This window comes from Nycticebus coucang, chromosome X (genome assembly GCF_027406575.1).
Source record: "Nycticebus coucang isolate mNycCou1 chromosome X, mNycCou1.pri, whole genome shotgun sequence".
Lineage (NCBI taxonomy): Eukaryota > Metazoa > Chordata > Mammalia > Primates > Lorisidae > Nycticebus > Nycticebus coucang.
In genome coordinates, this window is record NC_069804.1 from 62,354,891 (window position 1) to 62,377,169 (window position 22,279).

Here is a 22,279-nt window from a genome sequence, read left to right on the forward strand (position 1 = left end):
AAATTTTTATGTGTGTGTTTTTATTTTTATTTTTACATATACACGTGTTAATTAGGTTTCCATTTTTTTGCCTTCACAAAATTAAAAAGACTTAAAATATAATAATGATAACAATGTTTAAGATAAGGATTAGAAACAAAGACTCGGCGCCTATGGCTCAAGTGGCTAAAGCGCCAGCCACATACACCAGAGCTGAAGGGTTCCAATCCAGCCCAGGCCCACCAAACAGCAATGACGGTTGCAACCAAAAAATAGCCGGGCATTGTGGCAGGAGCCTGTATTCCCAGCTATTTGGGAGGCGGAGGCAGGAGAATCGCTTGAGCCCAGAAGTTGGAGGTTGCTGTGAGCTGTGATGCAATGGCACTCTACCCAGGGCAATAGCTTAAGGGTCTGTCTCAAAAAAAAAAAAAAAAAAAGGATTAGAAACAAAAACTTTGTAAAGAACGATGAACATAAATACATTCAGAAAAGGAATCAGACAATTGCTACATCGAAATATTAAGCAATATAATTAAAGAAAGTAACATTTACATTGTCAAATAACAGTATGTCTATTATAGAATGCTTTGACTCTGAGATTCAGTATGTAGTCATCAGTTAATTTCTTATTAATTTTTTAAGTATCAGAAAATAGACAACTAATATTTATAAATAAAAGATAATTTCAAAACACAGATCATGCTAAATCTTATAGACAATAGAAAAAGAAGAAATGCATCAAAATCATTCTACTTGATGTGGGTACACTTGACATTAAAGTTGGAGAAAATAATATTTTATAATAATTAAAAACATATGTCACTTATAAATGAGGATACAATATCCTAAAGAACATATTAACATGTTGAGTTGAAAATAAATGTTTAAGTAGTCACCATTTTCTTTTCTTGTTCTTTTTTTTTTTTTATTCTTTTCCCTTCCCTCAGCCCTTCACTCCTTCTCTGTCTGCTCTCCCCATCCCCCAGGCCCCACCATGTCATTAATTGTCATTAATTGTCTTCAAATCAAAATTGAGTACATAGTATTCATACTTCTCTACTCCTGTGATGCTTCACTAAGAATAATGTGTTCCACCTCCATCCAGGTTAGTACAAATGCTGAAAAATCTCCATTTTTTGTGGCTGAATAATATTCCACCGTATACATATACCACAGCCTACCAATCCATTCCTGGGTTGAAAGACATTTAGGTTGTTTCCACATTTTGGCAATTTTAAATTGGGCTGCGATAAACAGCCTAGTACAGGTGTATTTATAATAAAAGTTCTTTTTTTCCCTCTGGATAGATGCCCAGTAATGGGATTGCAGGATCAAATAGGAGGTCTAGGTTGAGTTCTTTGATATTTCTTCATGCTTACTTCCAAAAAGGTTGTATTAGTTTGCAGTCCCACCAGCAGTGTGAAAATGTTCCTTTCTCTGTTTTTATTTTTATTTAGTCAAAGTATTTTCTCATATCTTTTGGGACTTTCTTTGACCCATAGATTGTTTAGATGTGTGGCATTTAATTTCCAAGGGTATGGAGATACACCAGTTATCTTTCCATTATTGATTCATAGTTCAATTACATTATGGTCAGAGAACATAGTTTATATAATTTTGATTCATACATATATATGTATGTGTGTGTATATATATACACATATATATTTATATATATATATATAATTTCAGGTTAATGTGAGGGTACAAACAACTAGTTTACAATGTTTGCATTTATAGAGGTAGAGTCCCTCTTATAATTGTGTCCTGTACCTAAGAGGTGTGCCACATACCCTTACATTGTGCCTCATAAGTGGGAATACACAAATATCCCTCCGTCCCCTCCTCTCTTTCCTCCCCCCAATAAAATTGAATTGAGTTTTTCTCGTATGTGGGCATGCATTAGAACATCTGCTGGCTTCATATGAGTATTGAGTACATTGGATTCTTGCATCTCCGATCTTGTGATACTTTACTAAGAACAATGTGCTTTAACTCCATCCAGGTTAATACAAAAGATGTAAAATCTCCATATTTTTAATGGCTGAATAGTATTCCATGGTATACATATACCACAGTTTGTTAATACATTCCTGGGTTAGTGGACATTTACATTGTTTCCACATCTTGGTGAATGTAAATTGAGCTGTGATAAACAATCTAGTGCACATGTCCTTATGATAAAATGAGTTTTTTTTCCTTCTGGATAGATGCCTAGTCATGGGATTGTGAGGTCAAATGTGAGGTCTAATTTGAATTATTTGAAGATTCTTTATACTTCTTAACAAAGAGGCTATATTAATTTATAGTCCCATGAGCAGAGTAAAAGTATTCCCTTCTTTCCACATCTATACCAGAATCTGCAACTTTGGGAATTTGTGATGTGGGTAATTCTCACTGGGTTTAGGTGATATCTTAGGGTGGTTTTGATTTGCATTTCCCTTATGATTAGGAACAATGAGCATTTTTTCATATGTTTGTTAGCCATTCGTCTGTCTTCCTCAGGGAAGGTTCTGTTCATGTCTCTTGCCCAGTGATAGATAGGATTGTTGGTTCCTTTTCTGTTAATTTGAGTTCTCTGTAGATTCTACTTATCAAACCTATGCCAAATTCGTAGCATGCAAATTTTTCCCATTTTAAGGTTGTCTACTTGCTTCATTGTTGTGTACTTAGCTATGCAGAAGCTTTTCAGTTTAATTAAGTCCCATTTGTTTATTTTTGGTGTCATTGCCACTGAAGCCTTTTTTTTTTTTTTATTAAATCATAGCTGTGTACACTGATAAGATCATGGGGCATCATTCACTAGCTTCACAGACCATTTAACAACTTTCACATATACGCTTGTAAGATGCACCGCTGGTGTAATCCCACCAATCCCCTTCCCTCTACCCACCTCCCCCCTCCCTCCCCTCCCTTTCCCCCTTCCCCCTATTCTTAAATTGTAACTGGGTTATAGCTTTCATGTGAAAACCCTAAATTAGTCTCATAGTAGGACTGAGTACATTGGGTACTTTCTCTTCCATTCTTGAGATAATTTACTAAGAAGAATATGTTCCAGCTCCATCCATGTAAACAGGAAAGAGGTAAAGTCTCCATCTTTTTTAAGGCTGCATAATATTCCATGGTGTACATATAGCACAATTTATTAATCCATTCGTGGATCGATGGGCACCTGGGCTTCTTCCATGACTTAGCAATTATGAATTGGACTGCAATAAACATTCTGGTACAAATATCTTTGTTATGACGTGATTTTTGGTCTTCTGGGTATATGCCCAGTAGAGGAATTACAGGATTGAATGACAGATCTATTTTTAGATCTCTAAGTGTTCTCCATATCTCTTTCCAAAAGGAATGTATTAATTTGCATTCCCACCAGCAGTGCAAAAGTGTTCCATTTTCTCCACATCCGTGCCAACATCTCTGGTCTTGGGATTTTGTGATATAGGCTAGTCTCACTGGAGTTAGATGGTATCTCAAAGTAGTTTTGATTTGCATTTCTCTGATGATTAAAGATGATGAGCATTTTTTCATATGTCTGAAGGCCGCATGCCTGTCTTCTTCAGAGAAATTTCTCTTCAAATCCCTTGCCCAGCCTGTGATGGGATCCCTTGTTCTATTCTTGCTAATGCGTTTGAGTTCTCTGTGGATTCTGGTTATTATACCTTTGTCGGAGACATAACCTGCAAATATCTTCTCCCATTCTGAGGGCTGTTCGCTTGCTTTACTTACTGTGTTCTTGGCTGTGCAGAAGCTTTTTACTTTGATCAAGTCCCAGTAGTGTATTTTTGAAGCTGCTTCAATTGCCTGGGGGGTCCTCCTCATAAAATACTCACCCATCCCAATTTCTTCAAGGGTTTTCCCTGCATTCTCCTCTAGTATTTTTATAGTTTCATGTCTTAAGTTTAAATCTTTGATCCAGTGAGAGTCTATCTTAGTTAATGGTGAAAGGTGTGGGTCCAGTTTCAGTCTTCTGGAGGTTGCCAGCCAGTTCACCCAGCACCATTTGTTAAATAGGGAATCTTTTCCCCACTGAATGTTTTTAATTGGCTTGTCAAAGATGAAATAACAGTAAGTAGCTGGATTCATCTCTTGATTTTCTATTCTATTCCAGACATCTACTTCTCTATTTTTGTGCCAATACCATGCTGTTTTGATCACTATTGATTTGTAGTATAGTCTGAGGTCTGGTAGTGTGATTCCTCCTGCTTTGTTTTTATTTCTGAGTAATGTCTTGGCTATTCGAGGTTTTTTCTGATTCCATATAAAACGAAGTATTGTTTTTTCCAGATCTTTAAAGTATGACAGTGGAGCTTTAATACGAATTGCATTCAAATTATATATTGCTTTGGGTAGTATAGACATTTTAACTATGTTGATTCTTCCCAGCCATGAGCATGGTATGTTTTTCCATTTGTTAATATTTTCAGCTATTTCTTTTCTTAGAGTTTCATAGTTCTCTTTATAGAGATCTTTCACGTCTTTTGTTAGATAAATTCCCAAATATTTCATCTTCTTTGTCACTACTGTGAATGGGATAGAGTCCTTAACTGTTTTTTCAACTTGACTGTTGTTGGTATATATAAAGGCTACTGATTTATGAATGTTGATTTTGTAACCTGAGATGCTGCTGTATTCCTTGATCACTTCTAAGAGTTTTGTAGTAGAGTCCCTAGTGTTTTCCAGATATACTATCATATCATCCGCGAAGAGTGAAAGTTTGATCTCTTCTGATCCTATATAGATACTCTTGATCGCCTTTTCTTCCCTAATTGCAGTGGCTAAAACTTCCATTACAATGTTAAAAAGCAATGGAGACAATGGGCAGCCTTGTCTGGTTCCTGATCTGAGTGGAAATGATTCCAATTTAACTCCATTCAATATGATATTGGCTGTGGGTTTGCTGTAGATGGTCTCTAACAGTTTAAGAAATGTCCCTTCTATACCGATTTTCTAAAGTGTTCTGATCATGAAGGGATGCTGGATATTATCAAAAGCTTTTTCTGCATTGATTAAGAGAATCATATGGTCTTTGTTTTTTAATTTGTTTATGTGCTGGATTACATTTATAGATTTACGTATATTGAACCAGCCTTGAGATCCTGGGATAAAACCGACTTGGTCATGATGTATAATTTGTTTGATGTGTTGCTGGATTCTGTTTGTTAGGATCTTGTTGAATATTTTTGCATCTATATTCATTAGTGATATCGGTCTATAATTTTCTTTTCTTGTTGGGTCTTTCCCTGGTTTGGGGATCAGGGTGATGTTTGCTTCATAGAACGTGTTGGGTAGTCTTCCTTCTTTTTCTACCTTTTGGAACAGGTTGAGTAATATAGGTGCTAATTCCTCTTTAAAGGTTTGGTAGAACTCAGACGTGAAACCATCTGGTCCTGGGCTTTTCTTTTTAGGGAGGTTTTGTATGGTTGATTCTATTTCCGAACTTGATATGGGCCTGTTCAACATTTCCACTTGATTCTGGCTAAGTCTTGGAAGGTGACGTGCTTCCAAATATTGGTCAATTTCCTTCAGATTTTCATATTTCTGAGAATAAATTTTTTTGTAATATTCATTAAGAATTTTTTGGATTTCTGAGGAGTCTGTTGTTATTTCGTCTTTGTTGTTTCTGATTGATGAGATTAGAGATTTTACTCTTTTTTTCCTGATTAGGTTAGCCAAAGGTTTATCTATTTTATTTAGCTTTTCGAAAAACTAGCTTTTTGATTTATTGATCTGTTGTATTATTCTTTTGTTTTCAATTTCATTTAATTCTGCTCTAATTTTGGTTATTTCTTTTCTTCTACTGGGTTTGGGGTTGGAATAGTCTTCCTTTTCCAGTTGCTTGAGATGTCCCATTAAGTTGTTAACTTCCTCTTTTTCCGTTCTCTTGAGGAAGGCTTGCAGTGCTATAAATTTCCCTCTTAGAACTGCCTTTGTAGTGTCCCAGAGGTTCTGATAGTTCGTGTCTTCATTGTTGTTTTGTTCCAAAAAGTTGGTGATTTCTTTCTTAATCTCATCTCTGACCCAGCTATCATTCAGCATAAGGTTATTTAACTTCCATATTTTTGTATGAGTATGCAGATTCCTGTTGTTACTCGGTTCAAGTTTTATTCCATGGTGGTCCGAGAAGATGCATGGAATAATTTCTATTTCTTTAAATTTACTGAGGTTAGACTTGTGACCTAAGATGTGATCAATTTTGGAGTAAGTTCCATGGGCTCATGAGAAGAATGTGTATTCAGTTTTGTTAGGATGAAATGTTCTGTAGATGTCTGCTAAATCCAAATGTTGGATGGTTAGGTTTAAATCTAAGATTTCTTTGCTCAGCTTCTTGTTGGAGGATCGATCCAACACTGCCAAAGGAGTGTTGAAATCTCCGACGATTATGGAGCTGGAGGAAATCAAGTTACTCATGTCTGTTAGAGTTTGTCTTATAAATTGAGGTGCATTCTGCTTGGGTGCATAGATATTAATAATTGAGATCTCGGGGCGGTGCCTGTGGCTCAAGGAGTAGGGCGCCGGTCCCATATGCCAGAGGTGGCAGGTTCAAACCTAGCCCTGGCCAAAAACCAGAAAAAAAAAAAAAAAGAAAAAATAATAATAATAATTGAGATCTCATCATAGTGAGTATTACCTTTAACAAATATGAAGTGACCGTTCTTGTCTTTCCTGACTTTTGTTGGTTTAAAGCCTATTGTATATGCAAATAAAATTGCAACACCTGTTTTTTTCTGATTACCATTTGCCTGAAATATGGACGACCATCCTTTCACCCTGAGTCTGTATTTGTCTTTTAGGTTAAGATGTGACTCTTGTATGCAACAGATATCTGGCTTGAGTTTTTGTATCCAGTCAGCTAACCTATGCCTTTTTAGAGGACAGTTTAAGCCGTTCACATTAATGGAGAATATTGATAAGTCTGGTGAAGTTTTGGGTATCGAGTTTTTCAAAAGTCCATTGGCCATTTTTAATCCTTTCGCCAGTGTGGAAGTTGGAGTTTGATCCGAAGTTTCTGAGTGTGTTTACTTTTGTGGTATAGGATTGGTTTGGTCATTATGGAGGATAGGTCTGAGAATATCCTGAAGAGCTGGTTTGGTTATGGCAAATTTCTTCAACATATGAATGTCATTAAAGTATTTAATTTCTCCATCATAAATGAAACTCAGTTTAGCTGGATACAAGATCCGGGGTTGAAAGTTATTTTGCTTTAGGGGATTAAAAGTCGGTGATCACCCTCTTCTGGTTTGAAAAGTTTTAGCAGAGAGATCTGCAGTCATTCTAATATTCTTGCCTTTGAAGGTTATGGTTTTCTTTTTCCTGGCAGCTTTGAGGATTTTCTCCTTCGTATTAACTTCAGTGAAGTTAATTATGATATGCCTGGGGGATGTCTTATTGGGGTTGAGTCGTGCTGGGGTTCTGAAGCTGTCCGCTATCTGAATTTCAGAATCTCTAGGCATGTCTGGAAAATTCTCTTTCATAATTTCATGCAGAAGGGCCTCTGTGCCCAGCGAGGCCACTTCATCTGTTTCTGGAACTCCTATGATTCGGATATTCGCCTTCTTCGAATTATCCCAGAGCTCTCTGAGTGAGTGATCCGTTCTTGCTCTCCATTTCTCTTCCTATTTCAGAGTTTGGGAGTGTTCAAAGGCTTTATCTTCGTTGTCAGAAATCCTTTCCTGTACTTGCTCCATTCTGTTACTGAGGGATTCTACTGTATTTTTCATATCTTTGAGGGCTGCAAATTCTTGCTTCAGTGTGTCTAATTCTTTGGTGGTTTTGTCTTTAAATTTGTTAAATTCTTGAGACAACTTTTGAATTTCTCCTCGAATTCCTAATTCCACTTTGTTAATCTTGTCTGCAATCCAACTTCTGAATTCTATTTCTGACATCTCAGCCAGTTGTTTATTAATGGGATCTTCAATTGCATCTGCCATATCTTTCCTTGGGGGGGGTTGATCTATTCTGGTTATTCATGTTACCAGAGTTTTTCCGCTGATTCCGCCCCATAGTTGTTTTACTCCCTCTGATTTTTTCCCCTGGGCCTTTGTCGAGGGCCCGTACAGTGTTGTGGCCTGAGAAACTGGGGCCCTGTCTGGTATGGTTGGGCTAAATGGTTCTGCCTTGTTTTCAGCTGGTTTCTGTTCCACCCTAGTGAAACAGATACTTTGTGTCGAAGTCTCAGCTGTGGAGAAATATCAGCAATTAAGTCACCCCACCCCCCACCGGCAAACAATTGGAAAAGAAAAATCCAACCTTCCTACCACCGTGCACCTAGGGCACCACCTGATTTGTCCTCAGGTGATTGGTTCAGTTCAAAAATGTCCAAATCAATTGTCTCAGTCTGCACCTGTCTTGCGTGACAGAGTTTAAGACGTCTCTGGGAACTGGATCACAGGGGTCTGGTGACTAATCTGGTGTGGCTTGCTCCAGTGCTGCGTGGAGTCAGGAGAAGCCACCCAGCCTATAAATCAGTCTGGGAAGATTGCTGCTTCCTTCCCCACCTTGCACCACTTCACACCCAGTCACTGATAGCCCTGCAGTTGGCTGACCCAGTTTCCTGTAGTGAATTGGTACTCCAGGAGTTTGTACCTGCCTGAATCACAAGGAAGTCTGCCAGGCCGCTGTGCTCTGCCTCTCTCCAGCAGGAGGAGGTGAGGCCTGACAACCTTGAGCGCTAGATGAAGGTTGAGGGGTTCTCACTCATATCCAGTCTCACCCCTGATTAATGTTACTGACACTACAGAACAGAACAACTCTGCGTTTCCCCTGCAGAAGAGAAGCTGAATTAAGTTCCAAATCAGCTTGTCTTTGCTCTTGTATTGTCTATAGGGTAACAATCCCCTGAGGGCCAGGTGCGTCTTAGGTTTAGTAAAGCGGACCTCTGGGTCAGCCCCGCCCTCGGAGTTTCCCTGGTTTGCAAGTTTATGTTGCCTCAGGCAAACTCAGAGTCTCTGGTTGCCCAGGGAGACAGGGGGTGTGGCTTCAGTATATTCTGTAGTGAGCCCTATTGCTTGCAAAAGAGGGCTGCTGCCTTATGGCTCAGGCAACCATTGCTCCGGTGTAGCTCCCCTCCGGCCAATCGTCCTCTCTCCGCTCCGCACCCCAGAGTCTGCACGACAGGCTGCAGCTCAGCACTGTCTACACCCCTCGAGCAATCGCCCAAGAGTCTGGACCCCTGGGGGACAGGCCTCCAGACCTTGGAGCGAAAGCAGAGGGGAGTGCGGGGAGCGCTGGAAGCCTGGGGTTGCGGGCAGAGAACACACACAGCTTTACACAGTTTTATGCCTGGCCGTATTATCACCAAAAGACGGCTGTCGCACTGCGCCTCAGGGAACCGCCACTCCGGTGCAGTCCCCTCTCCACCGACTGACCGGGACTGGCCTCCAGACCCCAGTGTGAGCGAAGGAGAGTGCTGGGAGCTCAGAATTCCAGGTAGAGACTATATACAGTTTATACAGTTTTATGCCTGGCAGGAGGACGCCGTGGCACCCCAGTAGGGGTCGTAGGTCCAGTTTTTAGATGGTCTCTCCCATGGAGTGTAGTGGGAGGACCTTTGAACTCTGCCCGGTTGTTTGTGGGGCACTCTGAGCCGTTCTCATGGGGGAGGGGACTCCCGTCAGCTTGGTGATGGATTTTGTACCTTTTGTTTGTATCCTTGTGGTCGCAGCTCACCTCAGCGGGTTCTACAACCTTCTCTCTTAGTACAGCTCAAATCCACCAGGTTACTTGCTGAATTTTTTCCTTTAACTCTCCTTCTGAATGGGAGCCTCTGTGGAAAGCTGGCTTCAGTCAGCCATCTTGTCTCCTCCTCGCCACTGAAGTCTTCATAAAATCTTTCCACATGCTGACATCCTCAAGAGTTTTTACCACAGTTTCTTCTAGGATTTTTATCATTTCATGTGTTAGATTTAAATCTTTTACCTAACATGAGTCAGTTTTTATAAGTGATGAAAGGTGCGAGTCCAGTTTCAGTTTTTTAGATGTGGTTATCCAGTTCTCCCAGCACCATTTATTGAATAGGGATTCCTTTCCTCACTGTATGCTTTTATTTGGTTTATCAAAGATCGGATGGCGATAAGAGGCTGGTTTCATCTCTAGGTTTTCTATTCTGTTCTATGTCTATGTCTCTATTTTTGTGCCAATATAGTGCTCTTTTGATCACTGTGGACTGGTAATATAACCTAAAGTCTGGTACAGTGATGCCTCTGGCTTTGTTTTTGTTACTAAGAATTGCCATGGCTATAAGAGTTTTTTCCTGGCTCAGCACCTATAGCTCAAGCGACTAAGGCATCAGCCACATACACCAGAGCTGGCAGGTTTGAATCCAGTCTTGGCCCACCAAACAACAACTATTACCAAAAAATAGCCGGGTGTTGTGGTGGGCGCCTGTAGTCCCAGCTACTCAGAAGGCTGAGGCAAGAGAATCGCTTAAGCCCAGGAGTTGGAGGTTGCTGTGAGCTGTGATACAACGGCACTCTTCCCAGGGTGACAGCTTGAGGCTCTGTCTCAAAAAAAAAAAAATTTTTTTTCCTGTTTTCATACAAAATGAGGATTTTTTTTTAATTCTTCAAAGTATTCTGTTGGTATTTTAATGGGGATTGCTTTGACTCTGTAGATTGTTTTGAGTGGTATAGATTTTTTTTTTTTTTTTTAGAGACAGAGTCTCCTTTTGTTGCCCTCAGTAGAGTGCTATGGCGTCACAGCTCACGGCAGCCTCCAGCTCCTAGGCTTAGGCAATTCTCTTGCCTCAGCCTCCCGAACAGCTGGGACTACAGGCGCCTGCCACAACGCCCAGCTATTTTTTTGTTGCAGTTTGGCCGGGGCTGGGTTTGAACCCACCACCCTCGGTATATGGGGCTGGCGCCCTACTCACTGAGCCACAGGTGCCCCCCTGGTATAGACATTTTAACAATGTTGATTCTTCCCAGCCAAAAGCATGCTATGTTATTCCATTTGTTAATATCTTCTGCTATCTCTTTCTTAGGGTTTCATAAATCTCTTTGGAGAGATGCTTCACCTCTTTTGTTAGGCATATTCCTAGGTATTTCCTTTTCTTAGAAGCCACTGCGAACTGTGTCCTTGATTTGCTTCTGAAATTTTCTGTTACTGTCATAAACAAAAGCTCCTGATTTGTGGACATTCATTTTATACCCTGAGACATTACTGTACTTCCTGGTCACTTCAGGAGTCTTGTGGTTGAATCTCTGGTGGGTTATTTATTTATTTATTTTTTTTTGAGACAGAGCCTCAAGCTGTTGGACCCGGGTAGAGTACTGTGGTATCACAGCTCACAGCAACCTCCAATTCCTGGGCTCAGCGATTCTCTTGCCTCTGCCTCCCAAGTAGCTGAGATTACAGTGGCACGCCACAACACCTGGCTATTTTTTTGGTTGCAGCCATCATTGTTGTTTGGTGGATCCGGGCTAGATTTGAACCCGCCAGCTCAGGTGTATGTGGCAGGTGCCTTAGCTACTTGAGCCACAGGCTCCAAGCCATCTCTGGTGTTTTCTTAGTATAAGATCATATCATCAGCAGAGAGCGAGAATTTGACCTCCTCTTCCCCCATCTGGATGCCCTTTACATCCTTCTCTTGCCTTATTGCATTTGCTAGAACTTCCAGAACTATGTTGAATAGTAGTGGTGATAGAGGACATGTTTGTTTATTTCCAGTTCTTAGTGGAAAAGCTTTCAGTTACTCCACTGAGTATGACGTTAGTTGTAAGTTTGTCTTAAATGGCTTCAATCAGCTTAAGAATTGTGCCACCTATGCCTGTTCTCTCTCTCTTTTTTTTTTTTGAGACACAGTCTCACTTTGTCACCCTTCATAGTTTGCTGTGGCATAATAGCTCACAGCAATCTCAAACTCTTGAATTCAAGTGATCCTCTTGCCTCAGCCTCGAAAGTAGCTGGGACTATAGGTACCTGCCACAACACCCTACTACTTTTAGAGACAGAGTATCACTCTTGCTCAGGCTGATCTCAAACTCCCGTGCTTAGGCAATCCACCCACCTTGGCCTCCCACAGTGCTAGGATTACAGGCATGAGCCACTGCATCTGGCCTATGCCTATTTTCTTAAGTGTTCTTTTTGGAAAAGGATGATGTATTTTGTCAAATGCTTTTTCTGCATGTAGTGAGAGGATAACATGGTCTTTGCTTTTGCTTCAGTTGATATGGTGAAATACATTTATGGATTTGCATATGTTAAACCAACCTTGTAATCCTTGGATGCAGCCTACTCGATCACCTTGTATGATTTTTTTAATGTGTAGCCATCATCTATTTGTGAAGATTTTATGGAATACTTTTACATCACTATTCATCAGTGAAATTGGTCTGTAGTTCACCTTTTTTAGTTAGATCCTTTCCTGGTTTTAGAATCAGGGTGGCTTTTTCTTCACAGAACATGTTGGGGAAGGTTCCTTCCCTCTGAAAGTTTTTTTTTTTTTTTTTTTGAGACAGAGCCTCAAGCTGTCGCCCTGGGTAGAGAGAGTGCCATGGCATCACAGCTCACAGCAGCCTCCAACTCCTGGGCTCGAGCAATTGTTCTGCCTCTGCCTCCCAAGTAGCTAGGACTACAGGCACCTACCACAATGCCTAGCTATTATTGGGTTGCAGCCATCATTGTTGTTTGGCGGGCTTGGGGCTGGATTCGAACCCGCCCCCTTAGGTGTATGTGGCTGGCGCCATGGCCGCTCGAACCACAGATGCCAAGCTGCCTTCTCAATGTTTTGGAATAGGTTTTGCACTGTAGGTACAAGCTCATCTTTGAAGGTGTGTTAGAATTCTGGCGTGAAGCCATCTGATCCCGGGCCTTTTTTGTTGTTGTTGTTGTTGTTAGAAGCTTTTTTTATTGTTTCTTCAATCTCAGTGCTTGATATTGGTCTATTCAAGAGATCTGTTTCTTCTGGATAAGTCTAGGAAGGTGACATTTAAATCCTTTGTGTGTTTGTTTAGTTTCTGTTTACAGGATTTGTCCAGTTCTGTAAGTGGAGTGTTGAAGTCCCCTCCTATTGTGATGTTATAGGATATCATAGTGCTCAGACCAATTAAGGTCTGTTTCATAAATCTAAGGAGCATTTAACATGGGTGCATACATATTTAGAATTGAAATATTTTCTTGTTGTATTGTTCCCTTGACCAGTATGAAGTGTCCATCTTTGTCTTTTTTTTTTTTTTTTTTTTTTAGAGACAGAGTCTTATTTTGTCACCTTCGGTAGAGTGCTACAGCATCATAGCTCACAGCAACCTCAAACTCTTGGGTTTAAGAAATTCTCTTGCCTCAGCCTCCCAAGTAGCTGGGAATACAGGCACCTGCCATAACACCTGGCTATTTTTTTGTTGCAGTTGTCATTGTTGTTTAGCAGGCCTAGGCTGGGTTCAAACCCGCCTGCCTTGGTGTATGTGGTCAGCACTCTAACCACTGAACTACGGACACCAAGCCACTTTCTATATTATTTATGTCATTCATCCTATATTTGGTTCTATTTTTGGATTTCCTTTTGTTGATTTTCCACTTTACCTTCAATTCCTGTTATTGTTTTTATCATCCATATTTTAAATTCTCTTCTGTCATTTCTACTATTTCTTCATAGTTGAAATACTCTGCAGTAGCTACCTCATGATCACTTGGGGGGGAGATTGTTGCTCTGTTCTTGTTTTTCACATTGCCCTAATTTTCCTTTTGGTTCCTCCTTGTCAGTGTTTTCTTCTTGTCTGTTTCCTTATCCTACTTTTTCCTTTTACTTCCTTCTCTCTTTTTTTTTTTTTTGAGACAGAGCCTCAAGCTATTGCCCTGGGTAGAGTGCTGTGGCATCACAGCTCACAGCAACTTCAAACTCCTGGGGTTAAGCAATTCTCTTGCCTCAGCCTCCCATGTAGATGGGACTACAGGCGCCTGCCACAATGCTCGGTTATTTTTTGGCTGTAGTCATTGTTTGGCAGGCCCAGGCCAGATTTGAACCTGCCAACTCTGGTGTATGTGGCTGGCGCCTTAGCTGCTTGAGCTACAGGTGTCACCCTCACTTCCTTCTCTTTCAAGTACCTTGTTTCTGTGCTTAGGTATTGAAGATTCCTTTTGATATAGGACTAAAAGTAAGAAGAGTGAATAGCAAAAAGGGAGAAAGGAGAGAAAAAGAAAAATTAAAAAGGAAATGGGGTGCAAAAGTAAAGACTGACAAAAAGAAGAAAGAGGTCAGTGCCTGTAGCTCAGTGGGTAGGGTGCCAGCCACATACACCAGGGCTGGCAGGTTCAAACCACGTTCAGGCCTGCTAAAACAACAATGACAACTGCAACAACAAAAAAAATAGTCGTGTGTTGTGGTGGGCGCCTGTAGTCCCAGCTACTTGGGAGGCTGAGGCAAGAGAATCTCTTAAATGCAAGAGTTTGAGGTTGCTGTGAGCTGTGATGCCAAGGCACTCTACCGAGGGTGACATAGTGAGACTCTGTCTCAAAAAAAATAAATAAAATACAGATCAGAAAAAATAATTATAATAATAGAAGTATATAAAAAATTGAAAATAAAATTGTATAAGAAGTAAAATAAAGTGGGGTATATCTTAGTTGTTATTTGGAAGCTATTGTTGGAAAGAAAAGAGAGAAAAGGAAGAAATGGAAAGGAAAGAAAGAATAAAAGGACTGCAACAACAACAACAAAATAGCCGGGTGTTGTGGCAGGCACCTATAATCCCAGCTGCTCGGGAGCCTGAGGCAAGATAATCTCCTAAACCCAAGAGCTGGAGGTTGCTGTGAGCTGTGATGCTACGGCACTCTACCGAGGGCAACAAAGTGAGACTCTGTCTCGGAAAAAATAAATAAATAAAGGTCAAAGAAAAAACAAAACGAAACAAACAAAGAAAAAGAATAGAAGGGGTGGGGAAAACCATTGCAAAAATAAAAATGGAAGAATAAAAGTACTATAAAACAAAACAAAGCAAAAACAAAGAAAAAAACCTTAAGGAATAAAATTGAGAAAGAACAATAACAGGAGCAGAAAAGTAGCAAAAATGGAGCCCTTAGGGCGGCGCCTGTGGCTCAAAGGAGTAGGGTGCTGGCCCCATATGCCTGAGGTGGCAGGTTCAAACCCAGCCCCGGCCAAAAAAAAAATGGAGCCCTTACTATTGAAGAAAGAATCACTGGAAAATGATAATTGCAAAAAAAAAAAAAAAAAAAAAAAAAGAAGAACAATCCAGGGGGAAATTTTTAAAAATTATTTTTAAATAAAAGTAAATATATATATATATATATTGCCATATATTGTATTGCCTGGACAACAGGTGATGTTCTGGGGTATGAGATACTAATCATGACACTGGTACAGCTTTATAAGATGAGGTGGGGGCTGGAAGCCTGTATCTTGCTGAGGAGATCTGGTCCTATCTACTTGATTTCTTTGCCCTCAATCCCCACAGGTTTGGGGCCTGAAGCTCTTGTTAGCCTGTATAACACGCCTCAACCTTTTCAAACTGTGTTCCTTGGCCACTGTGGCTTTCCCAGGAAAGCATGTGTCACTCAGATCTCCCTGCCTAGCAGGTACTCCATAACAGGCCTCACACTTACAGGACACTTCAGGTTGTTCCTGCAAGGCGGCTATCTCACAATGGTTTGGTGTAGCTAGCAGCCAAACATGGAGTGCTCTGCTTTATCTGGTGGGTCAGTACAGCCCCTGGGTGATGTTCAAGATCATTCCCTTCTCCAAGCTCTCCCCAAGGTAACTTTACCATGTGCCCTTGTCCAAAAAAAAAATAATAATAATAAGTAAATAAAATAAAAGTCCTGCAAGGCAGGCCCTCTCTGTTTGAACACCACTACTGCACCAGCTGGTCTCTGCTGGCATGCAGGCACTTGCCCTCTGTGCTGATTTTCCACTACTCCTGATGTCCTCTTTCACTCCTGGAGTCTCCTGTTGCCTCCCTGTGTCCCTGAAGTGATGTTCCTGGGAAGATTCCCCCAGTCAGAGGTGGCTGGAATCCTTTCTCCCCAATTTCACTATGCATGACTGCAAAGGATCTGTCTCTAAGTCTGCCATCTTGCTCTACCTCCTTTTTATTATTGTTGGGTTTTGAGAATTCTGTGCTGGATACAAGTTATCTACCATATGCTTTGTATCATTTTTTCTCACAAATTGTGCCTAGTTTTTTGTCTAAACTGTCTTTTTTTACATTATTGAAAAAATTTATTGACACTTATTTTTATTTTTTAAAATTATGGTATAATACATGTAACAAAAGATACCATGTTAATTTTTAGTACACAGTTCAGTGTGTACTAAGGAACATTCATGTTGGCTTGGCACCCATAGCACAGTGGTTATGGCGCTAACCACATACACCAAGGCTAGCGGGTTTGAATCCAGCCCAGGCCAGCTTAAACAACGAGAACTGCAATGAAAAATAATGGGGCACTGTGGCAGGTGCCTGCAGAACCAGCTACTGGGAGACTGAAGCAAGAGAATCACTTAAGCTCAGGAGTTTGAGGTTGCTGTGAGCTGGGACACTACAGCACTCTACCGAGGGCGACATAGTGAGACTATCTCAAAAACAAAAACAAAAGAAAAAGAACATTCACATTATTGGGCAACTATGACCACAATCTATCTTTAGAACTTGTTTCATCTTGCATAATTGAAACTCTATCCATTAAACGATAACCCCCCTTTCCCCCTCCCATCATTCCTGGCAATTACCATTCTACTTTTTGTCTCTGAGTTTAACTACTTTTGGTACTTCTTTTAAATGTAATCATATACTGTTTTTCTTTTTGTCACTGGCTTTTCTCTTAGCATGATGTTTTCGAACTTCATCCATATTATAGCCTGTGTCAAAATTTCTTTTTGTTTTAAGGCTGAATAATATTCCATTGTATGTATATGTCAAGTTTTAGTTAGTCATCCATTGATAAATGCTTAGATTGCTTTTACCTTTTGCCTGTTGTGAAAAATGCTATTATAAGTATGGGTATGCAGATTTCCTTTTGAGTCACCGTTTTAAATTATTTTGGCTATATAACCAAAAATGGAATTGCTGGATAATGTGGTAATTATTTTTTAAATATTTTGAGTAACCACTGTACTGTTTTGTTTTTAGTGGCTGCACCTATTTACATTACTACCAACAGTGCACAAGAGTTCCAATTTCTCCACATCCTCATTCACATTTATTTTCATTTTTCTCCTTCTTCCCCTCCCTCTTTCCTTCCCCCTTTTTTCTCCCCTTCCCATTCTTAATCCTTCTTTCTTTAAATAGTAGCCATCCTAAAGTGTATGAAGTGGTATCTTTTTTTTTATGAAGTGGTATCTTATTGTGGTTTTGATTTCACTCTCAAATGATTAATGATGTTGAGCATCTTTTCATATGCTTAATGGCCATTTATATATCTTCTTGGGATAAATGTCTTCTTTGCCCAGTGTGAATTGGGTTTTTTTATTGAGTTGCAGTTCTTTATATAGTTTGAATATTAACTTTTTATCAAATATATAACTTGCAAGTACTTTATTTTTTATTGTATTGATTGTGTCCTTTGAAGCACAGTTTTACATTTTGATGAGGGCAAGGCCACCTAGAGGCAAAGAGAAAAGTTGGATGAATGTGAACTTGAAGAAGTTGAAAGTGAGGAGTTGAGCACAAGGAGAAAAAAATCAAGGTGCACATTATCCCCATTGACAAACTGTGAGGCTGAGAAAGAGGAAAAAAGGCAACAGATGAGGTATGGAGTGACTAGTCTGAAGGCCCCTGTTGTCAAGGGGATGGAGACTCCAGCCCAACTGTGAGGCCTGCCACTGGCTTTCCACAAGCAATTGGGGAACAAGCGAACTCTCACCTCAACCCACAGGAGGGAACCGTGAAGTCTTGGTTCTTGTGTACCTGGGAATTTCCACCTCTGAATCTAGTCCCCATCCTGCCTGATGCAGAAGTGAACAAATATTCTTTCTGTAGTCCTGAGCCCACAGCCCACCCTCTACTTTCTCTGGCTGCCTGAAAGACTGCCTCTGCAGAGGCCAGTGTGTTTGGTGACTTCTATGAGAGTCCCCTGCATAGTGTAGGCCTTTGAACCAAGGAGCAGGCTGCAGAGAGGAAACAGTGGTGCCCCAGTTCTAACTTTGGTGTGGGGAGGTGTGGACTCTACTGGCTCTCATTCCTGCTAGAGGAGAGCTTTCTCCAGCCCTCTGGAGAGACCTTGCCTGATGTCTGTGTCTAGTGGGTAAGCTCTGGAGACATTATGGTGGAGAATTTCCCATGCATTGTGAGAGACACAGTGGGTGTTCCTCACACTGCCTGAGAAAGTTTAACTGGAACCATCAGTCAGAAATGTCTGTGAATTCTTATTCTCTGCCCACCACAGGCTAGGGTTGTAGGTTCACTGCTTATTTGACTTACTGCAAGGGGTGCTGGAAAAGTGAGGGGTGGAACCAGCGGATATGTTGGTGGATTTTCTTCTTTCAGTTATCCCTGGTGGGGGACAGGGAAGCAGCTGCCCACATCTTTTTGAAGCAGAAGATATAGCTAAACACTGTGACTCATTTGAATTGGGTAGGGGATGGGCTGACACTAGGACAGGACTAGGTTGAGTTATCTAACCAAACTGGATCTCAGAGAGTCTTGATGGAGCCCTGAAAAGGAGCTTTGTGAGGCTGTAGAAGAAGGGTTACAGGCATCTCCAGTACATGGGGCATGCTGATACAGTTGACCCCACCAATTTTAATTTCCAAATAGGTCTGTATGGTGTTTCCTAAGGGTCCCCAATTAAATTATCTCTCAATACCTATTCAGAGACAACCTAACATTTCAACTAAAAAAATATAATTAGTATTATGAAAATCTGAAAATACTCATGGGGAGGAGCCAGCACAATTTTGGCAACATGAAAAATCAGAGAAGATCAACTACCCCAAGAGAACACATGGAGCTACAGCAGAAACTGCCATAGAGAGAAATTGTTGAAATGTTAGAAATAGAATTCAGAATATAGATAGCAAATAATATTATTGGAATTGAGAAGTTAAAAATAGAAATTGAAAAAGTAGTCCAAAAAGTTGTCTCAATACATTAGTGAATTTAAAGACAAAGGATATGGACAAGAATATGGATATAATGAGGAAAGATATAGCAGAGCTTAAAGAATTGAAAGAAGCATTCAAGGAGCTTTAAAACACAGTAGAAAGCCTCAGTAGTAGAGTAGAATATGGAGAAAAAAGAATTTCAGGAACTGAAGAGAAGACTTCCCAATTGTTCAAGAGGCAGGGAAAAAGGAGAATAAAGACAGAATATTCTCCAGGGGAGTTATCAGATTATTCCAAAACATTAAACATCAGAATTATGGGGATTCCTGAAGGAAAAGAGAATGGTCCTAAAGTCACTGATGCTCTAAGACATTATGGTGGAGGATTTCTCAAGAATGTGAAAGACACAGAAATTCAGGTAGTAGATAGCTTCAGAACCCTAGTGTGACTCAAACCAAGCAAAACATATCCTAGAAACCTTGTAATTAACTTTGGCAAAGTGAATATAAAAGAGAAAATCCTGCAAACAGCCAAGCATAAGAAAAGTCTTATCTACAAAGGAAAAAATATCAGGATGACAGCACACTACTCAGTGGAAACTTTTCAAGCCAGAAGAGGGTGCTCATTGGCTTTTAACCTTCTTAAACAAAACTGTTTTCAGCCCAGGAACCTGTATCCAGCTAAACTGAGTTTCATGTGTGGTGGAGAAATCAAATATTTCACCGACATGCAAACATTGAGGAAATTTGCACAACTAGACCAACTCTACAGCAAGTACTCTGACCCATTCCTCATACTGACCAGCATGATGGTCCATTGCCAAAGTAAACACATCTACAAATTAGAAAAACAAATTCTAGCCTCCACAAGTGTGTAAGGGATAAAACTAAGGAAAGGACCTCTTCAAAACAAACAAACAAAAAAAACTGCACCAATTCTCTCAGTAAATGTGAATGGCTTGAATTCCCCTTTAAAGTGGCATAGACTGGTTGACTGGATATAAAGCATTGGTCTGTCTTACCATATAAGACATTAGTTTGTCCTAACATTCATCGTTGGTAATAATTTTTTTTTTCCTGTAGAGACAGAGTCTCACTTTATCACCCTTGGTAGAGTGCTATGGCGTCACACAACTCACAGCAACTTCCAGCTCTTGGGCTTAGGTGATTCTCTTGCCTCAGCCTCCCGAGTAGCTGGGACTACAGGCACCCGCCACAACGCCTGGCTATTTTTTTGTGGCAGTTTGGCCGGGGCTGGGTTTGAACCCACCACCCTTGGTATATGGGGCCAGCGCCCTACCCACTGAGCCATAGGTGCCGCCCCATTGGTAATAATTTTAATTCATCTAAAAAATGTGTTTTTTGTTACTGAGTCCAAGATTTATCCTAAAAAAAAAAAAAAGAAAAGAAAAGAATACTAAGAAAGACTAAAAAATTCTGTTGAATTTAAATTCCTGATGTCTTTGGAAATTGAGTACCTTCACACTAAAAGCAGACTTTTAGAACTTTCATTGGAAAGTTAATATGTCTATGAGTATTGCTAACCTAACTTCAAACAGAACAGAAATCAGTTATGTGGAACTGGGCTAGTTTGTTATGGCTTTTTGTTTGAAAGATTGCTGATTCTTTCTGTATTCTGTTTTTCAGAAGTCAAGAAAACCATATTCTGTCTTTTGAGTACTTTGTAGCTTTTCAAGCCAAGTATGTACTTATGGACAGAATTTAAAACACATATTTTTTCTCTCTCCTTAATTTCTCTGGAATTTGAAAGCCATTTGTAAGTACTCTTAATTTCTGACAATACAGTTATTTACATAAGTTCAATAAGAATCTGTTTTGTTCTATAGGACATGATGAAGGCACTGGTTATTTTACCAAAGCTTTGGCTGGAGTAGCATTTCCAGAGGTGTCCAGACTGAATTAAGGAATTAAGGTTGACTTTATAAGGCCAATAAGAAAAGCCCTTTGGAAAAACTGGCCAGATACACATCAGTAACATTTCCTGATTTGTGGTAAGTAATGAAGGTCACTTTCTAACAGGTTGGGGAATTGAAATGTGCTTGGGGACCTCAAGAGAAGTGGAATTTTCCCAATACACACAGGTATCTATTGACACAGATGAAACCTGGGTTCGTGAAAGGCTTCCAAGTGTTAACCTGAGATTCCTTATAAAAGGTTCCAGCAAAACCAATTTTAAAGGGAAGGAGAGCCTATATGGCTAATAATTAATTTTTCTTGCTGCACTTTATGCAAATAATCAGACCCAGTATACTAAAGGTACAGTTTATTTTGGCAACTGAATTGGTTCTGCTGTAATTTGTCTTTAGTGGAAAGAAAATCAGAGAGAAAAAAAGTGGTTAATAGGAGAAAAGGTGGGCAGCACTTATGGCTCAGTGGGTAGGGCGCAGGCCCCATATACTGAGGGTGGTGGGTTCGAACATGGCTCTGGCCAAACTGCAACAAAAAATACCCAGGTATTGTGGCAGGTGCCTGTAGTCCCAGCTCCTTGGGAGGCTGAGGCAAGAGAATCACCTAAGCCCAAGAGCTGGAGGTTTCTGTGAGCTCTGATGCCACAGCACTCTACCAAGGGTGATAAAGTGATACTCTGTCTCTAAAATAAATAAATAAATAAATAAATAAATAAATAAAATAAAAATAAATAAAAGGAGAAAAGAGGCTGTGGCCCACCTGTATTAAATCCCAGCCTTGTCTGTAACATCAACTCATAAAATGAGACATAACTGTTTTACTAAAGGGATCTGTTAAATGGGACTAAGAGACTGGCCAAAGAGTATAGAATTATATACACTAGTTACATTTGCTCTGAGGCCTTAAGACTAAACAAAGGTTGCCTGTTGGTTATACTGGAAAAACTTGTGCAGTATTAAATGTTATCTGCTGTGTCTATATGGACACCTCAGGAAAAATTAGAACCTAAATGAAATGAAAAATGAACCTACTGTGCCTAATCAGTAAGCTCTGTTGAGTCTGCTGCCAGCAGAAGTCAAGTGGCTCACTTGCCTGGATGTAAAAGATGCCTTTTTCAGTATAAGATTGGCTCCAGAAAGCTAGAGGCTGTTTGCTTTCCAGTGGGAGAGACAAGACACGGGAACCGCGATTGAGTACACATGGACTGGGTTACCACAGAAGTTCAAACACCCACCCATGATTTTTGGAGAAGTGCTGGCTCATGACCTCTGGAAATTCCTGGCAGAGGAATTAGGGTGTGTACTGCTCCAGTATGTTGATGACCTCCTCTCAGGGCACCCTGCCCCAGAGGGCTGCAACCAAGGCATGGACTGTC